This window comes from Bos taurus, chromosome X (assembly GCF_002263795.3).
Source record: "Bos taurus isolate L1 Dominette 01449 registration number 42190680 breed Hereford chromosome X, ARS-UCD2.0, whole genome shotgun sequence".
NCBI lineage: Eukaryota > Metazoa > Chordata > Mammalia > Artiodactyla > Bovidae > Bos > Bos taurus.
The window spans coordinates 95,330,729-95,350,178 of record NC_037357.1 but is presented as its reverse complement, the minus strand read 5'-3'; the positions used below and the strand labels follow the sequence as shown (position 1 = coordinate 95,350,178).

Genomic DNA, 19,450 nt, shown 5'->3' with positions numbered 1-19,450 from the left:
TTTCCTTCTCCAATGCATGGAAGTGAAAAGTCAAAGTGAAGTCACTCAGTCGTGTCCAACTTGTAGCGACCCCATGGACTGCAGCCCACCAGGATCCTCTGTCCAAATTTGCTTCCTTAGGTAGGTTTATTCCTAGGTATTTTTTCATTTTTACTCCAATTGTAAATGGGATTATAGTCTTCATGTCTCATGCTGATCTTTTCTTGTTATTGTATAGGAATGCAAGACATGCATGTGCGATAATTTTGTATCCTGTGACTTTATTAAAGTAATTGATTAGCTCTAGTAGTTTTCTGTTGGCTTCTTCAGGATGTTCTATATATAGTATCATGTCATCTGCAGTGGCAGTTTTACTTCTTTTGTAGTTTAGATTCCTGTATTTCTTTTTCTTCTCTGATTTTCTGGCTAGAATTTCCAAAACTGTGTTGAATTCAATAGTGGCGAGAGTAGGCATCTTGTCTTGTTCCTGATCTTAAAGGTAATACTTTCAGGGTTTCAACATTGAGATTAATGTTTGCCATGGGTTTGTCATGTATGGTCTTTACTATGTTGAAGTAGTTTCCCTCTTTGTCCACATTTATGACTTTTTATCATAAATCGTTGTTGAATTTTTTCAAAAAATTTTTCTGCAGCTATTTTAAAATTTATTTTTAATTGGAGGATAGTTTCTGTACAATATTGTATTGGTTTCTGCATAAAACAACGTGAATTAACCATAAGTATACATATGTCCCCTCCCTATTAAAGTTCCCTCCCACTTTCCTCATCCAATCACTCTATGATGTCCTGGAGCACTGGACTGAGCTTCCTATGTTATACAGAAACTTCCCACTAGCTATCTATTATACATATTGAAATATATAAGTTTGGATGTTATTCTCAATTCATTCCACTCTCTCCTTCCCTCAAATTCATTCCACTCTCTCCTTCCCTCATTGTGTCCATGAGTCCATTCTCTATGTCTGCATCTCCACTCCTTCCTTATAAATTTTTCTGCACTCCATATGTATGCACTAATACATAATAGTTATTTTTACATTTCTGACTTGCTTCACTCTCTGTGACAGACTCTAGGTTCATCCACATCAGTTAAATTGATTCACATGTGTTCTTTTTATGGCTGAATAATATTCCATTGTATATGGGTGTATACACACACACACACACACACACACACCACAGATTATTTATCCATTCATCTGTCAATGAACATCTAGGTTGCTTCCATGTCTTGGCTATTTTAAATAGTGCTACAACGAACATTGGAGTACATGTGTCTTTTGAATTGTGACTTTCTCAGAGAATATGTCCAGTAGTGGGATTTCTGGGTCATATGGTACTTTCATTCCTAGTTTTCAAAGGAATCTCCATGCTGTTCTCTATAGCAGTTATCTCCTACCAAGAGTGCAAAACTGTTCCTTTTGCTCCACAATATCTTCAGCATTTATTTTTTTGTAAATTTTTTAGTTGATGGCAATTCTGACTGGTGTGGGGTAATACTTCATTGTAGTTTTGATTTGTATTTCTCTAATAATGAGAAAATTTGAGCATCTTTTCATGTGTTTATTAGCCATCTGTATGTCTCCTTTGGAGAAATGTTTGTTAAGGTTTTCTGCCCATTTTTTGATTGGGTTGTTTTTCTAATATTGAGCTGCATGAGCTGCTTGTATATTTGGAGATCAATCCTTTGTCAGTTGTTTTATTTGCAATTATTTTCTCCAGTTTTGAGAGTTGTCATTTCATCTTTAGTTTCCTTTGCTTTGCAAAAGCTCTTAAGTCAGATTTGGTCCCATTGGTTTATTTTTATTTTCATTAATCTAAGAGGTCTGTCAAAGAGGATCTTGCTGTGATTTATGGCAATGAGTATTCTGTCTATGTTTTCCTCTAAGAGTTTTACAGTTTCCGGCCTTACCTTTAAGTATTTAATCCATTTTGAGTTTCTTTTTATGTATGATATTAAGAAGTAGTCTAATTTCATACTTTTATACTTAGATGTCCAGTTTTATGAGCACCACTTATTGAAGAGGTTTTTTTTTTTTTTTTTCACCACTGTATATTCTTGCATCCTTTGTCAAAAATAAATTGCCCATAGGTGTGTGTGTTTACCTCTGAACTTTCTATCTTGTTCCATTGGTATATAGTTCTGTTTTTTGTGCCATTATCACGATTTTTAAATTAAAAAAAAATTATCATAAATATTTTGTTGAAATATAGTTGACTTGCAATATTTCAGATGCACAGCAAGGTGATTCAATTATAAATATACTTATATATTATTTTTCAGATTATTTTCTTTTTTAATTTAAATTTATTTATTTTAAATAGAAGCTAATTACTTCACAATATTGTATTGGTTTTGCCATACATCAACATGAATCCACCACAGGTGTACACGTGTTCCCAATTATAGTTTATTCCAAGATATTTGCTATAGTACCCTGTGCTATACAGTAAACCTTTGTTGCTTATTGTGTATCTATTTTTTAAATTAGAAATCTAGAATTCTATTCATCTAAGTCAAACAAGTGGAATCAAAATGTCATAAAGTTTTCAGCTAGGAAAAAATGAATGTTTTCTAAAATATGTATATTATACATTATATATATATACACATATGTATGCAAAATATTTTCTACTATGCTTGATAAAGATATGAAAAGAAACATCAAAAAAAGAAAAGATGAAGAAGTTGGATAACATAAACTAAATGAAATGGAACACTGAATATGAAATAGAAAAAGTGAATCAAACTAGATAAAAGTAAAAGATGTTTTTAAACATAACTGCTCATTAGAAGTACATCTGGAGCTTTGGGGAAAAATAAATCAATACCTGGGCATTTGCATTTTTCAAAAAATTTCAAGATAATTCTAATATACATCTGGATTTAAAACCAATACAATATTGTAAAGTAATTAACCTCCAATTAAAATAAATAAATTAAAAAAAAGAAGAATGTCCATGACATAATGCAAAAAAAAAAAAAAAGTGATTACAAGTTTTTCTATTATATGGTAGTTTTAGTGGTATTGAATTCTATTATTTTCTGTTGACCAATCATGATACTATGGTATTAGGTGAATAATAGTTACATGATCACAACAGCAAAAGATATTTATCCATTTTCACCATTAATAGCCACACAAAATATAATTATAGCTGCAAGCCATAATGGAAATATGATTAACTCTACAATATAAAATAATTACAATATAAGTAGAATGGTGTGGTAAGTGAACGTGTATACATGTACATGTTTTCATCTGCCCATCCATTCTGTATTTTCCTTGGTGCATTTAATCCATTTACATTTAAATTAACCATCAACATATATGATCCTATTACCATTTTCTTAATTGTTTTGGGTTTATTTTGTGTAGGTCTTTTCCTTCTCTTGTGTTTGCTGCCTAGAGAAGTTCCTTTAGGATTTGTTGTAACGTTGGTTTTGTGGCACTGAATTATCTTAACTTTTACTTGTCTGAAAAGCTTTTGATTTCTCCATCCAGTCTGAATGAGAGTTTTGCTGGGTACAGTATTCTTGCTTGTAGACTCTTCCCTTTCATTACTTTAACTGTATCATGCCATTCCCTTCTGGCTGGTAGAGTTTCTGTTGAGAGATTAGCTGATAAACTTATGGGGGTAACCCTGTAATTTGTCATTTTCCCCTTGTTGATTTTAATATTTTATCTTTGTCTTCAATTTTTGTCAGCTTGATTACTATGTGTCTTGCTGTGTTCCTCCTTAGCTTGATCATGCCTGAGACTCTCTGCACTTGATTGACTATTTCCTTTCCCATGTTGGGGAATTTTTCAAATATTTTCTCAGGTCTTTTCTTTCTCTCTTCTCCTTCTGGTTCCCCTATAATGTGAATGTTGGTGCATTTAATGTTGTCCCAGAGGTCTTAGGCTGTTTTCATAGTTTTTTTTCCCATTCATTTTCTATATTCTGTTTTGAAGGAGTGATTTCCAACATTCTGTCTTCCAAGTCATTTATTCATTCTTCTTATTCAGTTATTCTTCTATTAATTCTGTATAATGTATTTTTCACCTCTGTTTGTTCTTTAGTTCTTCTAGGTCTTTGGTAAACATTTCTTTCTTCTTCAGTCTTTGTCTCCATTCTTTTTCCAGAATCCTGGATCATCTTCACTAGCACTGTTCTGAATTCCTTTTCTGGAAGCTTGCCTCTCTCCACTTCATGTAGTTGATTTTCTGGGATTTTATCTTGTCCCATTAGGTGGGACAAAGCCCTCTACTTTTTCATCCTGACTAACTTCCTGTAATGTGGTTTTCATTTTAGCCACTGTGGGATTTTGTTCTTCTTGTTTATTCTGCCTGTCCACTGGTGGATGAGGCTGAGGCTTGTGTAAGCTTCCTGATGGAGGGTTGGTGTTCAGAAAAAGTGGGTCTTGCTCTGGTGGGCAGGGCTGTGCTCAGTAAAGCTTTAATCCAATTATCTAAAGATGAGTGGGGTGGCACTCCCATCCCTGGGTCTATGGGCTCTGTAGTAGGGTTAATGATGACCTCCAAGAGGACTTATGCCAAGGGGGACGCCTTTCAGGACTGCTGCTGCCAGAGCTCCCATCCCTGTGGTAAGCCATTGCCAACTCACACCTCAACAGGTGATCCTTTAACACTAGCAAGTAGGTGTAGTTTAGTCTCCTGTGGGGTCACTTCTCCTTTCCCCTGGAAATTGGTGCAGACAAGATTTTGTTTGTGCCCTCCAAGACTGGAGTTTCTGTTTTTCACAATCCTGTGAAAGTCTGATAATCAAATCCTGCTGGCCTTGAAGGTCAGATTCCCTGGGTATTCCTATTCCCTTTGCTGGATCCCCAGGCTTGGAAGCCTGATTTGGTCTCAGAACCTTTACAACAGTGAGAGAATTGCTTTTGTATTATTGTTCTCCAGTCTGTGGGTTGCCCACCTGGTGCATATAGGATTTGATTTTATTGTGATTGTGCCCCTCGTACTATCTTGTTGCATCTTCTTTGTTTTTGAAAGTGGGATTTTTTGTTGTTGGGTTCCAGTATCCTTCTGTTGATGGGTGTTCAACAGCTAGTTACAATTTTGATGCTCTCACAGGAGGAGACGAGCACACATCCTTCTACTCCACCATCTTAAACCAGAAACCCCAGACTATCTTAATGACTGTAATTTTGTAGTACAGTCTGAAGTCAGGAAAGTTGATTCCTTCAGCTCCGTTTTTTCTCAAGTTTTCTTCATCTATTCAGGGTTTTTTGTGTCTCCATACAAATTGTAAATTTTTTTGTTCTAGTTCTGTGAAAAATGCCATTGGGACTTCGATAAGTATTGCATTAAACCTGTAGATTGCTTGGGTAATACAGTTATTTTCACAGTAGTGATTCTTCCAATTCAAGAACTTGGTAAACTTGTTCATATGTTTGTGTCATCTTTGATTTGTATGCTCATTGTCTTATAGTTTTCTGCATACAGGTCTTTTGTCTCTTTAGGTAGGTTTATTCTTAAGTATTTTATTCTTTTTGTTGCAATGGTGAATGGTACGTTTCAATAATTTACTTTTAGGGTTTTTCATTGTTATTGAATGGGAATAGAAGGGATTTCTGTTCATCAATTTTATATTCTGCAATTTTACTAAAGTCCTTGCTTCATTAGCTTCATTCATTCATTAGCTCTAGTAACTTTTTGGTGGCATTTTTAGGGTTTATTTTTATGTACAGTATCATGTCATCTGCAAACAGAGTTTTACTTCTTTTCCAGTCTGGATTCCTTTTATTCCTTTTTCTTTTCTGATTGTCATGGTTAGGACTTCCAATACTACAGTAACCTTATCTTATTCTTGATCTTAGAGGAAATGCTTTCATTTTTTCACCATTGAGAATAATGTTCGGAGTGTGTTCGTCATATATGGATTTTATTATTTTGAGATAGGTTCCTTCTAATCCCATTCTTTAGAGAAATTTTATAATAAATGGGTGTTGAATTTTGTTGAAAACTTTATCTGCGTCTGTAGAGATGATCATGTTATTTACATTTCAATTTTTTAATATGGTGTGTCACATTTAGTTACTTGTGTGTATTGAAGAATCCTTGCATTGATCAGAGAAATCCTGTTTGATCATGGTGTATGATCCTTTTAACGTGTTATCAACTGAGCAACTGAACTGAATAATAAAAATAAAGACTCAGTTTGCTAGTATTTTGTTGAAGATTTTTGCTTCTTTGTTCATCAGTGATATTCAGTTCTGTTCAGTCACTCAGTCGTGTCCAACTCTTTGTGACCCCATGGATTGCAACATGCCAGACTTCCCTGTCCATCACTAACTCATAGAACATGCTCAAACTCATGTCTGTCAAGTTAGTGATACCATCCAATCATCTCATCTTCTGACATCCCCTTCTCCTCCTGCCTTCAATCTTTCCCAGCATCAAGGTCTTTTCTACTGAATCAGTTCTTTGCATCAGGTGGCCAAAGTATTGGAGCTTCAGCTTCAGCATCAGTCCTTTCACTGAATATTCAGGATTGATTTCCTTTAGGATTGCTGGTTTGATCAGTAATATTATCCTTTAATCTTTTTTTTTTTAATTTTGTGTTGTCTTTGGTTTTAGTATCAGTGTAATGATGGCATTGTAGAATGAGTTTAGGAGTGTTCCTCCCTCTGAAATTTTTTGGAAGAATTTGAGAAGGACAGGTATTTGGTCTTCTCTAAATGTTTGAGAATTTCCCTGTGAAGCCATCTGGCCCTGTTTTTTTTTTTTTTTTTTATCATATGTTCAATTTTAGTGGTTGTCATTGTTTGGTTCATATTTTCAAATTCTTCCTGTTTCAGTCTTGAAAGATTGTACTTTTCTAATAACTTGTCCATTTCTGCCATGTCATTGGTCTATAATTACTTGTAGTAGTCTCTTATTATCCTTTGTATTTCTGTGGTGTCCATTTTGACGTCTCCTTTTTCATTTATGATTGATTATGTTGATTTGGGTTATCTCCCTTATTTCTTGATGAGTCTGGCTAAAGCTTTATTAATTTTGTTTACCTTCTTAAAAAAAAAACGTTTAGTGTCATTGATCTTTGCTATAGTTTTCTTCATTCCTTTTCTTTTTTTTTTTTAATTTTTTTCTCTCTCACCTCTCTTTTGGCAGCGTATTTTCCCAGATTTTAGGCTGCTTGAAGCTGTCCCACAGATCACTGATACTCTGCTCATTTTTCCCCAGTCTTTTTTCCTCTGAGTTCCACTTTTGATAATATCTGTTGCAGTCTTTTCACGTTCAGTAATGATTATTTCTGCTTTGTTTAATCTCCTATTAATTCCTTCCAGTGTATTTTTCAACTCACACATTATATTTTTACATCTCTAGAAGTTTGAATTGAGTCCTTTTATATCTTCCAAGCCTATGTAACAATCCACTTTCTTCTAGCTTCTTGAACAAGCAGAATACAGTTTTCTTTTTATAATTCCTCTAATGGCTTTATCAAATACTAATCCTATTGTTCCTATTGTTTTATTTCAATTGATTGACCTTTCCCAGTATGGTATATATTTTGCTGTCTATTTGTACACCTGATGTTATAGACTGAATTGTATACACCCTCTCCCCTCCCCACCCTGGTTTATATGTTAAAGTTCTAACCCCCAGTAACTCAGAATGTGGTTTCATTTGGAGATAGGGTTAAAACAGAGTTGGTCAAGTTATAAAGAAGTCATGAGGGTGGCCCTAACCAAATATGACTGGTGTTCTTCCCAAAAGGGAAAATTTAGAGACACATACATAATTAGTCAAGTGAAGAAACACAGGGAGAAAGTGGCCATCCACAAGTCAAGAAAGACCTGAAACATCCTTTCATTGCTTAGAAGGAACCAACTCTGCCAACACCTTAATCTCAGATTTCTAGCCTCAGAATTGTGAGACAATAAATTTCTGTTACTTAAGACAGCCAGTTGGTGTTACTTTATTACCCGAACCCTAGCAAACTAATGTACTTGGTAAGTTTTGATTGGATGCAGAAATGGTGAATTTTACCTTTTTGGGAACTGGATATTTTTGCATTCTTAAACTCAGAGTTATAGCTCCTTAATTCAGGCATATTGTGGGTCCTAGCTCGAAAGGCTTGGTTTTCCCCCATGTGTTTCTTTTTTTTAATTTTTTTTTTTAATTTTAAATGGGGGCTAATTACTTTACAATATTATGGTGGTTTTTTGCTACACATTCACATGAATCAGCCATGGGTGTACTTGTGTTCCCCATCCTGACCCTTCCTCCCATCTCCCTCTGCATCGCATCCCTCAGGGTCATCCCAGTGCACCAGCCCTGAGCACCCTGACTCATGCATTGAACCTGGACTGGGGATCTATTTCACATATGATAACATACATGTTTCAATGCTATTCTCTCCAATCATCTCACTTTCGACTTCTCCCACAGAGTCCAACAGTCTGTTCTTTACATCTGTGTCTCCTTTGCTTTCTCACATATAGGGTCATTGTTACCATCTTTCCAAATTCCATATATATGCATTAATATACTGTATTGGTGTTTTTCTTTCTGACTTACTTCGCTCTTCATTCCTATATCATTTGTTTCTGCTCTGATTATTATGATTTCTCTCCTTCTACTAAATTTGGGTTTTATTTGATCTTTTTTCTCTAGCTGCTTCAATGTAAGTTTAGGTCGTATATTTGAAACTTTTTTGGGATTCTTCAGGTAAGATTCTATGGCTGTGAACGTCCATTTTCAGAATCCTTTTGATGCATCCCATAGGTTTTAGGGGGATCATATTTTCATTGCCATTTTTTTTTCTGGCATTTTTTTCTTTCCTCCTTGATTTCTTCAGTTATCTCTTGGTTATTTAGTACCATAGTGTTTAGCACCCATGAGTTTGTGATTTTTCCAGTTTTTGTCCTATAGTTGATTTCTAATCTCATAGCATTGTGGTTAGAAAAGAAGCTTAATATGATTTCAATTTTCTTAAGTTTACCGGCACTTATCTTGTTGCCCAAGATGGCATCTATCTTAGAGAATATTCCATTTGCTGTGAGAAGAAAGTGTATTCTCCTGCTTTTGAAAGGAATTGGTCCTATCAGTTCAGTTCAGTCGCTCAGTCGTGTCCAACAGTTTGTAACCTCATGTACTGCAGCACGCCAGGCTTCCCAGTCCATAACCAACTCCCAGAGCTTACTCCGACTCATGTTCATCAAGTCAATGATGCCATCCAACCATCTTATCCTCTGTCATCCCCTTCTCCTCCCGGCTTCAATCTTTCCCAGCATCAGGGTCTTTTAAATGAGTCAGATCTTCATTCACATCAGGTGGCCAAAGTATTGGAGTTTCACCTTCAGCATCAGTCCTTTCAATGAATATTCAGGACTGATTACCTATAGGATAGACTGGTTGAATCTCCTTTCAGCCCAAGGGACTCAAGAGTCTTCTCCAACTCCACAGTTCAAAAGCAACAATTCTTCGGCACTCAGCTTTCTTTGTAATCCAACTCTTACATCCATACATGACTACTGGAAAAACCATAGCTTTGACAAGATGGACCTTTGTTGGCAAAGTAATATCTCTGCTTTTTAATATGCTATCTAGGTTGGTCATAACTTTTCTTCCAAGGAGCAAGTGTCTTTTATTTTCATGGCTGCAGTCACCATCTGCAGTGATTTTGGAGCCCCAAAACATAAAAACTGTCACAGTTTTCATTGTTTCCCCATCTATTTGCCATGAAGTGATGGGACCAGATGCCATTATCTTAGTTTTTTGAATGTTGATATTTTTAATTTATTTTTTAATTTAAATTTATTTATTTTAATTGGAGGCTAATTACTTTACAATACTGTATTGGATTCGACATACATCAACATAAATCCGCCACGTGTATACACATGTTCCCCATCCTGAGTTTTAAGCCAGCTTTTTCATTCTCCTCTTCCACGTTCATCAAGAGGCTCTTTAGTTCCTCTTCACTTTTTGCCATAAGGATGGTGTCATCTGCATATCTGAGGTTATTGATATTCTCCCAGCAATCTTGATTCCAGCTTGTGCTTCATCCAGCCCAGCATTTCACATGATGTACTCTGCATATATGTTAAAGAAGCAGGGTGACAGTATACAGCTTTGACATACTCCTTTCCTGATTTTCATCCAGTCTGCTGTTCCATGTCCAGTTCTAACTGTTGCTTCTTGACCTTCACACAGATTTCTCAGGAGGCAGGTAAGGTGGTCTGGTATTCCCATCTATTTAAGAATTTTCCAGTTTGTTGTGATTCACACAGTCAAAGGTTTTGGTGTATTTAATAAAGCAGAATTAAATGTTTTTCTGGAACTCTTTTGCTTTTTCAATGATTCAATGGATGTTGGCAATTTGATCTTTGGCTCCTCTGCCTTTTCTAAATCCAGCTTGGACATCTGGAAGTTCACAGTTTATGTACTTTTGATGCCTGGCTTGGATAATCTTGCGCATTACTTTGCTAGCGTGTGAGATGAGTGCAATTATGCAGTATTTTGAGCATTTTTTGGCATTGTCTTTCTTTGGGATTGAAATGGAAACTGTCATTTTCCAGTCCTGTGGCCACTGCTGAGTTTCCAAATTTCTGGCATTTTCAATGCAACACTTTCACAGCATCATCTTTTAGGATTTGAAATAGCTTGGCTGGAATTCCATCACCTCCCTTAGCTTTGTTCATAGGACTGCTTCTTAATTCCCACTTGACTTCACACTCCAAGATATCTGGCTCTAGGTGAATGATCATGCCATCGTGGTTATCTGGGTCATTTAGATCATTTTTGTATAGCTCTTCTGTGTATTCTTGCCACCTCTTCTTAATATCTTTTGCTTCCGTTAGTTCCACACCATTTCTGTCCTTTATTGAGCCCATCTTTGCATGAAACGTTCCCTTGGTATCTCTAATTTTCTTGAAGAGATCTCTAGTCTTTCCCATTCTGTTATTTTCCTCTATTCCTTTGCATTGATCACTGAGGAAGGCTTTCTTATCTCTTCTTGCTATTCTTTGGAGCTCTGCATTCAAATGGGTGTATATTTCTTTTTCTCCTTTGCCTTTCACTTCTCTCCTTTTCTCAGCTGTTTGTAAGGCCTCCTCTTAATAGATTTTTTTTTTGTCCTGTAATATGTATTGAGAGTTTCTGGTGTAATGTGTCATATAAGGCTTGTGTTTACTTATTTTCTGTCTGGATGATCCATCCAGTGATATAAGTGGGGTGTTAAATTCCCCCAATGTTACTATGTCACTATTGAGTTCTCCTTTTATGGTTGTTAGCATTTGTCTTATGTATTGAGGTGCTCATATGTTGAGTTCATAAATATTTACAAATGTTATATCTTCTTTTTTCTGAATTGATCCCTCTATGATTATGTAGTGTCCTTTCTTGTCTCTGGAAATAGTTTATTTTAATGTCTATATTTTATGATATGTGTATTGCTACTCCATGTTTCTTTTCTATTTCCATTTACATTGAGTATCTTTTTCCATCCCTTCACTTTTTTTTTAGTTTAATTTTATTTTTAAACTTTACAATATTGTATTAGTTTTGCCAAATATCAAAATGAATCCGCCACAGGTATACCTGTGTTCCCCATCCTGAACCCTCCTCCCTCCTCCCTCCCCATACCCTCCCTCTGGATCGTCCCAGTGCACCAGCCCCAAGCATCCAGTATCGTGCATCGAACCTGGATTGGCGACTCGTTTCATACATGATATTCTACATGTTTCAATGCCATTCTCCCAAATCTCCCCACCCTCTCCCTCTCCCACAGAGTCCATAAGACTGATCTATACGTCAGTGTCTCTTTTGCTGTCTCGTACACAGGGTTATTGTTACCATCTTTCTAAATTCCATATATATGCATTAGTATACTGTATTGGTGTTTTTCTTTGTGGCTTACTTCACTCTGTATAATAGGTTCCAGTTTCATCCACCTCATTAGAACTGATTCAAATGTATTCTTTTTAATGGCTGAGTAATACTCCATTGTGTATATGTACCACAGCTTTCTTATCCACTTCACTTTCAATCTGTATATGTCCCTAGGTCATCTGATCTGGGTCTGTTAAAGACAGCATATATACTTTACTTGTTTTTGTATCCATTCAGCCATTTGTGTCTTTTGGTGAAAACATTTAATCCATTTTACATGTAAGGTAGTTATTGATATATATGTTTCTATTACCATTTTCTTATTTGGGGGGTTTGTTTGTGTAGGCTTTTTCTTCTCTTGTGTTTCCCACCTTGAAAAGTTTCTTTAGCATTTGTTGTAAAGCTGGAGAGATTTTTGTTCTTCCTTAATTGCTCTACCCTTGGTGCTCAGTTTTGGTTTTGACCCCACTTCTGTGCCTTCACCTTCAGGTACCTGCTCCCTGCCTAGGCAAGAGGGTGCAAAAGTGGCAAGAGGGAGCAAAAGTGGCAGCTGATTTGGGCACACTTAGTCACTCAGGCCAGGAAGGGGCATGGCAGCCACAACTAGCATGCCTGTGCACTACTCATGGCAGCATAAACCAACAGACAGTCAAAACAAACTGGGTCACACATGAGTTCATCTCAGTGCCTAAAAAGACAGAAGCTGGCATATGGGGGTCAGCAACCACTCTACCCCCTTTACATCACTAAAAATGGCACCTCATTTCCCAGGCAGACCACATTTCCCCTAGGGTGATTCTCAGCTGTGCAGCCCCTGACTCCTATCCCCTACACTGTATCCACATAGCCAACAGCAGTCCTCTCACCTCGCCTTCTCCCTTAACCCTACACTTTAACAGTTCATTCCCACCATCATTGGCTGATTCCCATCTCAGGCAGTAGCACCCAGGACTGACTCCCAAGGAATCTTTGAGATAAGTGGCTCTCAGGACTGTGGAGCCTATGCAGACAGGGGAGACCTTGGATTGAGGGTCAGGCAAGCCCACTCAGATGGGTGCCCATCAGTGAAGGAAGCTAAACAAGTCAGTGGGTTGGGAAGGGAGTTACAGTTGTGGCCATGCCCCTTGCATGCCACTCAACAACGATGCCTTGCTTCTGTGGTGTCCTTGTTTTTTTCCACAAACTTTCTTCATTGTGGAGCTCCTTACTCCTATCATCTCAGGGTGTCTTTTCACAGCCAACAGCTGTCCCTGACACCAAAATATTGGCACCCTGTGCACCAATGCCAAACAGAAATAAGAGACAAAAATTTGTGGGAAGAGAAGAGAGAGATGACTTTACTCTTCTCCAAGGCACAGGGCAAAACACAGCAGGCTAGCACTTCAGGAAATGTGGCCTCCTTCCCAGGAAATTAGAGAGAATCTTAGGGGCAGGACTCGAAGTCCAGAGGATATGATAAGGAACGAAGTAGTGAGGGTCTTGCATTTTTCTTCCTCTTGCATTATTTTAAAACATTCAGAAGTGACATAAGGTATCCTGGTTATTGGGTCCAGCAGCCTGGTAATTGGGTTCCTTTGTCTCTGATGTATCACCTGCGACCTTTTTCCTGAAATTCAACAAGCTACAAGGGGTGGTCTGTTACAAGAGAGTGCACGGATTGTAAACACAAGTATAGGTTATAATTTGCATAAAGTTAAAGGGTGATAGGTGCAGGATGTAACTCACACAGTCTTAGTTGGCGATGGGTGCAGGATATGATTTACATAGTGTCAGGGAGTGATAGGTTAGCTTTGTGAAGTGCAAGTCTAGTTACAGACTCTACAGATTAGTAACAGTTAAAATAAATTAGGAATGATTAACTCTTTCAGGCCTGTTTATGTTTATTCTCTAGCCTATTCACTGTTCACTGTCCCCTTTATTTTCCTTGTTCTCAGGAGAGAAAAAAACTCATTCCTACTTTTTTTCGTTGTAACATTCCTTCCCTGGGTCCGTGTTCCAAACATTACTTTTCAGCATGCAGCCCTCTCCACAACAGGAGACACAGGACTCAGGCTGGGGTGCACAGGGCTGTGGCACAGACCAGGTGTGCAGTTCTTACTTTGTACTGCCTTCCACAGACTGTCTGCTGTATTCTCCTTTTATCCCCTGAAGATCCCTTTCTGTCCCAGCTGATTTCCCCACTGTGAGGGGATTTTTCCCAGAGTGGGGACCTTTCCTTGCATTCAGCTTCCTGCCAGGGTTACCATTCCATTTTTTGATTCCTCTTTTATTTCTTTCATCCTACTTGGTTACAAGGGGATTTTTTTTTTCTTGCCCTTTTAGTTGTCCAAAGTTTTCCACTAATGTCCAGCAGGTGCTCTGTAAGAATTGTTTCATTTGTAGGTGTATTCTTGATGTAGTTGTGAGAAGAGATGAATTTCACATTCTCCCATTCTGCCATCTTGACTCCTCCCTCTCTCTCATTTGCTGTTCAGCCCAAAGAACTCCACCAGTAACAAACTCCAAGTCCATCTGTGTATCACAACGTCTCAAAAGAATTTTTCTATTACTGGAGCAGCCACTCTGGTCCTATGAGATAATCATTATTCTCCCTGTTCCATCTAATGCCAAGGAAGCCATTTCTAGTTCAAAAGCAACAATGACTCATGCAAACCTCCAGGTTCCTCAGCATTTTCTAGGAGCACAGTCAACTTAAGAAGCCTGAGTCCCATCCTCACTGGAAGCTACAGCTGCTTATTCACTCTGCATTTCAGAATGGGCACAGACACCACTCAGCACACATGCCTACAGCCCTAGATACAGGGCCAATTCCTGGCCAAGCAACACACTCTGAGGGCTCTTGCCGTAACCCTGGGTTGCTAGACATAACTCATGGGCCAGGTCCCTGCCATACAAACTTCTTGGCAAGCAATAGGCTGCTTTATCCAAGACTGGGGTAAGAAAGGTCCCCAAGCCTACAGGCCATGCCCTACCCCTTCTGTGTGACTGTCAGTGGTCCATGGGCAGACTGAAATGGTTTTATATTTCCCTTTTGATTTCTTCTTTGACACATTGTTCTTCATAAGTGTTATTTTAGTTTCCACATATGTGTAGATTTTGTATCTTTTCTCTTATTGATTTCAGTTTTATATCATTGTGGTCAGAAAAGATTGTTGGTATGAATTTCTTCTTCTTAAATTTGTTGAGACTTGTTTTGTGTTCTATCACATGACCTTTACTAGAGAGTGTTCCATGTGCACTTGAGAAGAGTGTATATTTTGATGCAGCTTTATGGAATAGTCTATATATGTCTAAGTCCAGTTGGTCTAAATGATGGTTCAATTCCAACATTTCTTTGTTGATTTTCTGAGTGGATAATCTATCAGTTGTTGATACTTGGATATGAAGTCCCCTGCTATTTTTGTATTGTGTCTATTTCTCCCTTTAGTATTTGGTTAACATATTTAAGTGCTCTGATAGGTGCATATATATTTATGATTGTTATGTTATCTTGATATATTGTCCATTTATCATTATATATAACTTTGTCTATTGTTAGCGTTTTTGGCTTAAAGTCCATTTTGTTTGATACGAGTATCTGCATTTGCTTTCCATTTACACTTTCATGGACTATCTTCTTTTATTGCAGTAAGTCCGCTACATATAAATGTTCAAGTTGTGATCTTTCAAAGATGAAAACATGCATCTGCATGTTCAATCACATGTCTGGCTATATTGTCACTTGAATACATTCTCTATAAGTGGTTGTGCTTTTGTGTACTTTACTGTACAGTACTGTATAGAGTACAGTAGTTCAGTATCTTTATTTCATCCCAGGCTGTCTGGAAGCAAGCATAAAAGCAGTGATGATCTAGCTGGTACTGTTAAGAAGTGCCAAGTGATAACAATAGAAACAAAAGTGAAAAAAAAATTGAGAGTGGAGAGAGGCAAAAAGATTGTAGATGTTGCTCAGTCTTATAACATTAATCGTTCGTCCATTGGCATGATTCTAGTGAACAAGGACAAGATCATGGAGCACGTGAATTCTTCTGTGCCAATGATGTTGACATTGATATTGAAGAAGCTTTGAAACGTAATAGAGGAGGAGAAACTTCTTGATGTGTGGATACAGGGTCAGCATAAGCATCAAATCCTCCTCGGCTTAGTGGTGATTCAAGAGAAAGTTTAAAGCCTTTCTGAAGAATCAAAGAAGAAACACAATGAGGAATTAGAGGGGGCACTTTTTCACACCAGCCATGACTGATTTCATTTGTTCAAGGCTAGAGCCAACCTTCAGAGAAGGCAATGGCAACCCAGTCCAGTACTCTTGCGTGGAAAATCCCATGGGCGGAGGAGCCTGGTAGGCTGCAGTTCATGGGGTTGCAAAGAGTCAGACACGACTGAGCAACTTCACTTTCACTTTCCACTTTCATGCATTGGAGAAGGAAATGGCAACCCACTCCAGTGTTCTTGCCTGGAGAATCCCAGGGACGGTGGAGCCTGGTGGGCCGTCTATGGGGTCGCACAGAGTTGGACACAGCTGAAGCGACTTAGCAGTAGCAACAGCAGAGCCAACCTTCACAATGTAAAAGTAAGTGAAAAGGCAGCAAATGCAGATATGATTGCTGCCTGGAAATTTCCTGAAATCCTTCAAGAAATTATTGATGAAGGTGAGTATTAAGCTGAACAAGTTTTCAATGTGGATGAGAGAGGATTGTACTGGGAGAGTATGCCAGACTGAAGTTACATCAGTAAGGAAGAAAGTCGATGCCAGGCTATAAATCAGCAAAGGATAGGTTAACTCTTTGATTGGGTAGCAATGTTTCTGACAATATGAAGCTGATGCTTCTCTTAGTTAATCAAAGAAGCCCTTTAAAATTTAGCCAAAGTCTCTCTTTCTGTTATGTGGAAGAGTAACCCCAAAGCCTGGGTTACACTGGATATTTTCCAGGACTGGTATTTCCACCACTTTATCCCACAGGTAGAGAAATACTGCTTGGAGAAGGACATCCCATTCAACATTCTTTTGCTACTTGACAATACTCCAGGCAACCCTACCTCACCCAATCCATTCATTGATGACTTTCATCCCAACATCAAAGTAGTGCCTCTGAATACTACATTGCTCATCCAACTTATAGACCAAGGAGTTATATGACATTCACAAAGGAGGCAAGAATATACATTGGAGAAAAGACAACATCTTTAACAAGTGGTGCTGGGAAAACTGGCAACCATTTGTAAAATAGTGAAACTAGATCACTTTCTAACACCATACACAAAAATAAACTCAAAATGGATTAAAGATCTAAATGCAAGACCAGAAACTATAAAACTCCGAATGAAAAACATGGGCAAAACACTCTCCAACATAAACCACAGCAGAATCCTCTATGACCCACCTCCCAGAATACTGGAAATAAAAGCAAAAAAAAAAAAAAAAAAAAAGGGACCTGATTAAAATTAAAAGCTTCCACACAACAAAGGAAACTATAAACAAGGTAAAAAGACAGCCTTCAGAATGGGAGAAAATAATAGCAAACGAAACAATGAACAAAGAATTAATCTCAAAAATATACAAGCAACTCCTGCAGCTCAATTCCAGAAAAATAAATGACCCAATCAAAAAATGGGCCAAAAAAAACCAAAACCAAAAAATGGGCCAAAGAAATAAACAGACATTTCTCCAAAGAAGACATACAGATGGCTAACAAACACATGAAAAGATGCTCAACATCACTTATTATCAGAGAAATGCAAATCAAAACCATAATGAGGTACCATTTCACGCCAGTCAGAATGGCTGCGATCCAAAAGTCTATAAGCAATAAATACTGGAGAGAGTGTGGAGAAAAGGGAACCCTCTTACACTGTTGGTGGGAATGCAAACTAGTACAGCCACTATGGAAAACAGTGTGGAGATTCCTTCAGTTCACTTCAGTTCAGTTCAGTCGCTCAGTCATGTCCGACTCTTTGCGACCCCATGAACTACAGGACACCAGGCCTCCCTGTCCATCACCAACTCCTAGAGTTCACTCAGACTCATGGCCATCGAGTCAGTGATGCCATCCAGCCATCTCATCCTCTGTCGTCCCCTTCTCCTCCTGTCCCCAATCCCTCCCAGCATCAGAGTCTTTTCCAATGAGTCAACTCTTCGCTTGAGGTGGCCAAAGTACTGGAGTTTCAGCTTCAGCCTCATTCCCTCCAAAGAAATCCCAGGGCTGATCTCCTTAAAAAACTGAAAATAGAACTGCCATATGACCCAGCAATCCCACTGCTGGGCATACACACTGAGGAAACCAGAATTGAAAGAGACACAGGTACCCCAATGTTCATTGCAGCACTGTTTACAATAGCCAGGACATGGAAGCAACCTAGATGTCCATCAGCAGATGAATGGATAAAAAAGCTGTGGTACATATACACAATGGAGTATTATTCAGCCATTAAAAAGAATACATTTGAATCAGTTCTAATGAGGTGGATGAAACTGGAGCCTATTATACAGAGTGAAGTAAGCCAGAAAGAAAAACACCAATACAGTATACTGTTACTGCTAAGTGGCTTCAATCGTGTCTGACTCTATGCGACCCCATAGAAGGCAGCCCACCGGGCTCCCCCGTCCCTGGGATTCTCCAAGCAAGAACACTGGAGTGGGTTGCCATTTCCTTCTCCAATGCATGAAAGTGAAAAGTGAAAGTGAAGTCGTTCAGTAGTGTCCGACTCTTTGCGACCCCATGGACTGCAGCCTACTAGGCTCCTCCGTCCATGGGATTCTCCAGGCAAGAGTACTGGAGTGAGGTTTCATTGCCTTCTCCGCCAATACAGTGTACTAATGCTTATACATGAAATTTAGAAAGATGGTCATGGTAACTCTGTATGCGAGACAGCAAAATCGACACAGATGTATGAAACAACCTTTTGGACTCTGTGGGAGAGGGCTAGGGTGGGATGATTTGGGAGAATGACATTGAAACATGTATATTTTCATATGTGAAACGAATCGCCAGCCTAGGTTCGATGCATAATACAGGGTGCTCGGGGCTGGTGCACTGGGATGACCCAGAGAGATGGGGTGGGGAAGGAGGTGGGAGGGGGTTCAGGATGAGGAACACATGTACACCCACAGCTGATTCATGTCAATGTATGGCAAAACCAATACAATATTGTAAAGTAAAAAAAATTAATTAAAAAAAGCAAATGTTATTTATATCACACTTTTCATCAGGCAGTAAAAGTGAATGATGAGTTAGAAACAATGTTGCAACAATTTTGGAGCAATAACCTCTACAAAGTCATGAAAGACATTTACTTTGCTTGGCATGAGGTAATGACCATCACCATGAATAGGTTTGGAAGTATCCTTGCACACAGTTTTGAGATTTGTGGATGTGGATGAGGAACCCAAAGAGGTTTTCAGCAACTTAGTGACCCTCAGTGAGAATCTGGAGCTAGATCTGCAAGAGGACAACTTCACTGAACTCTTTGGTGTGCAATATATGAAGTTTACAAATGAAGACCTGATGAAATTGGGGGCTCAGAAAAAGGACAAATTGAGACAAGAGGAAGATGCAATAACAAAAACAAGAGATTCACGATGCAGGCAATGGCAAGGGTATTTTCTTTAT

At 38.2% G+C, this 19,450-nt stretch overlaps 1 protein-coding gene across 3 annotated transcripts in view; it reads left to right on the top strand.

The window, feature by feature from the left end:
* Positions 1–19,450, top strand: part of ZC3H12B (zinc finger CCCH-type containing 12B) — a 604,651-nt gene that overhangs the window by 230,238 nt on the left and 354,963 nt on the right. The gene's annotated exons all lie outside the window — the stretch shown is intronic.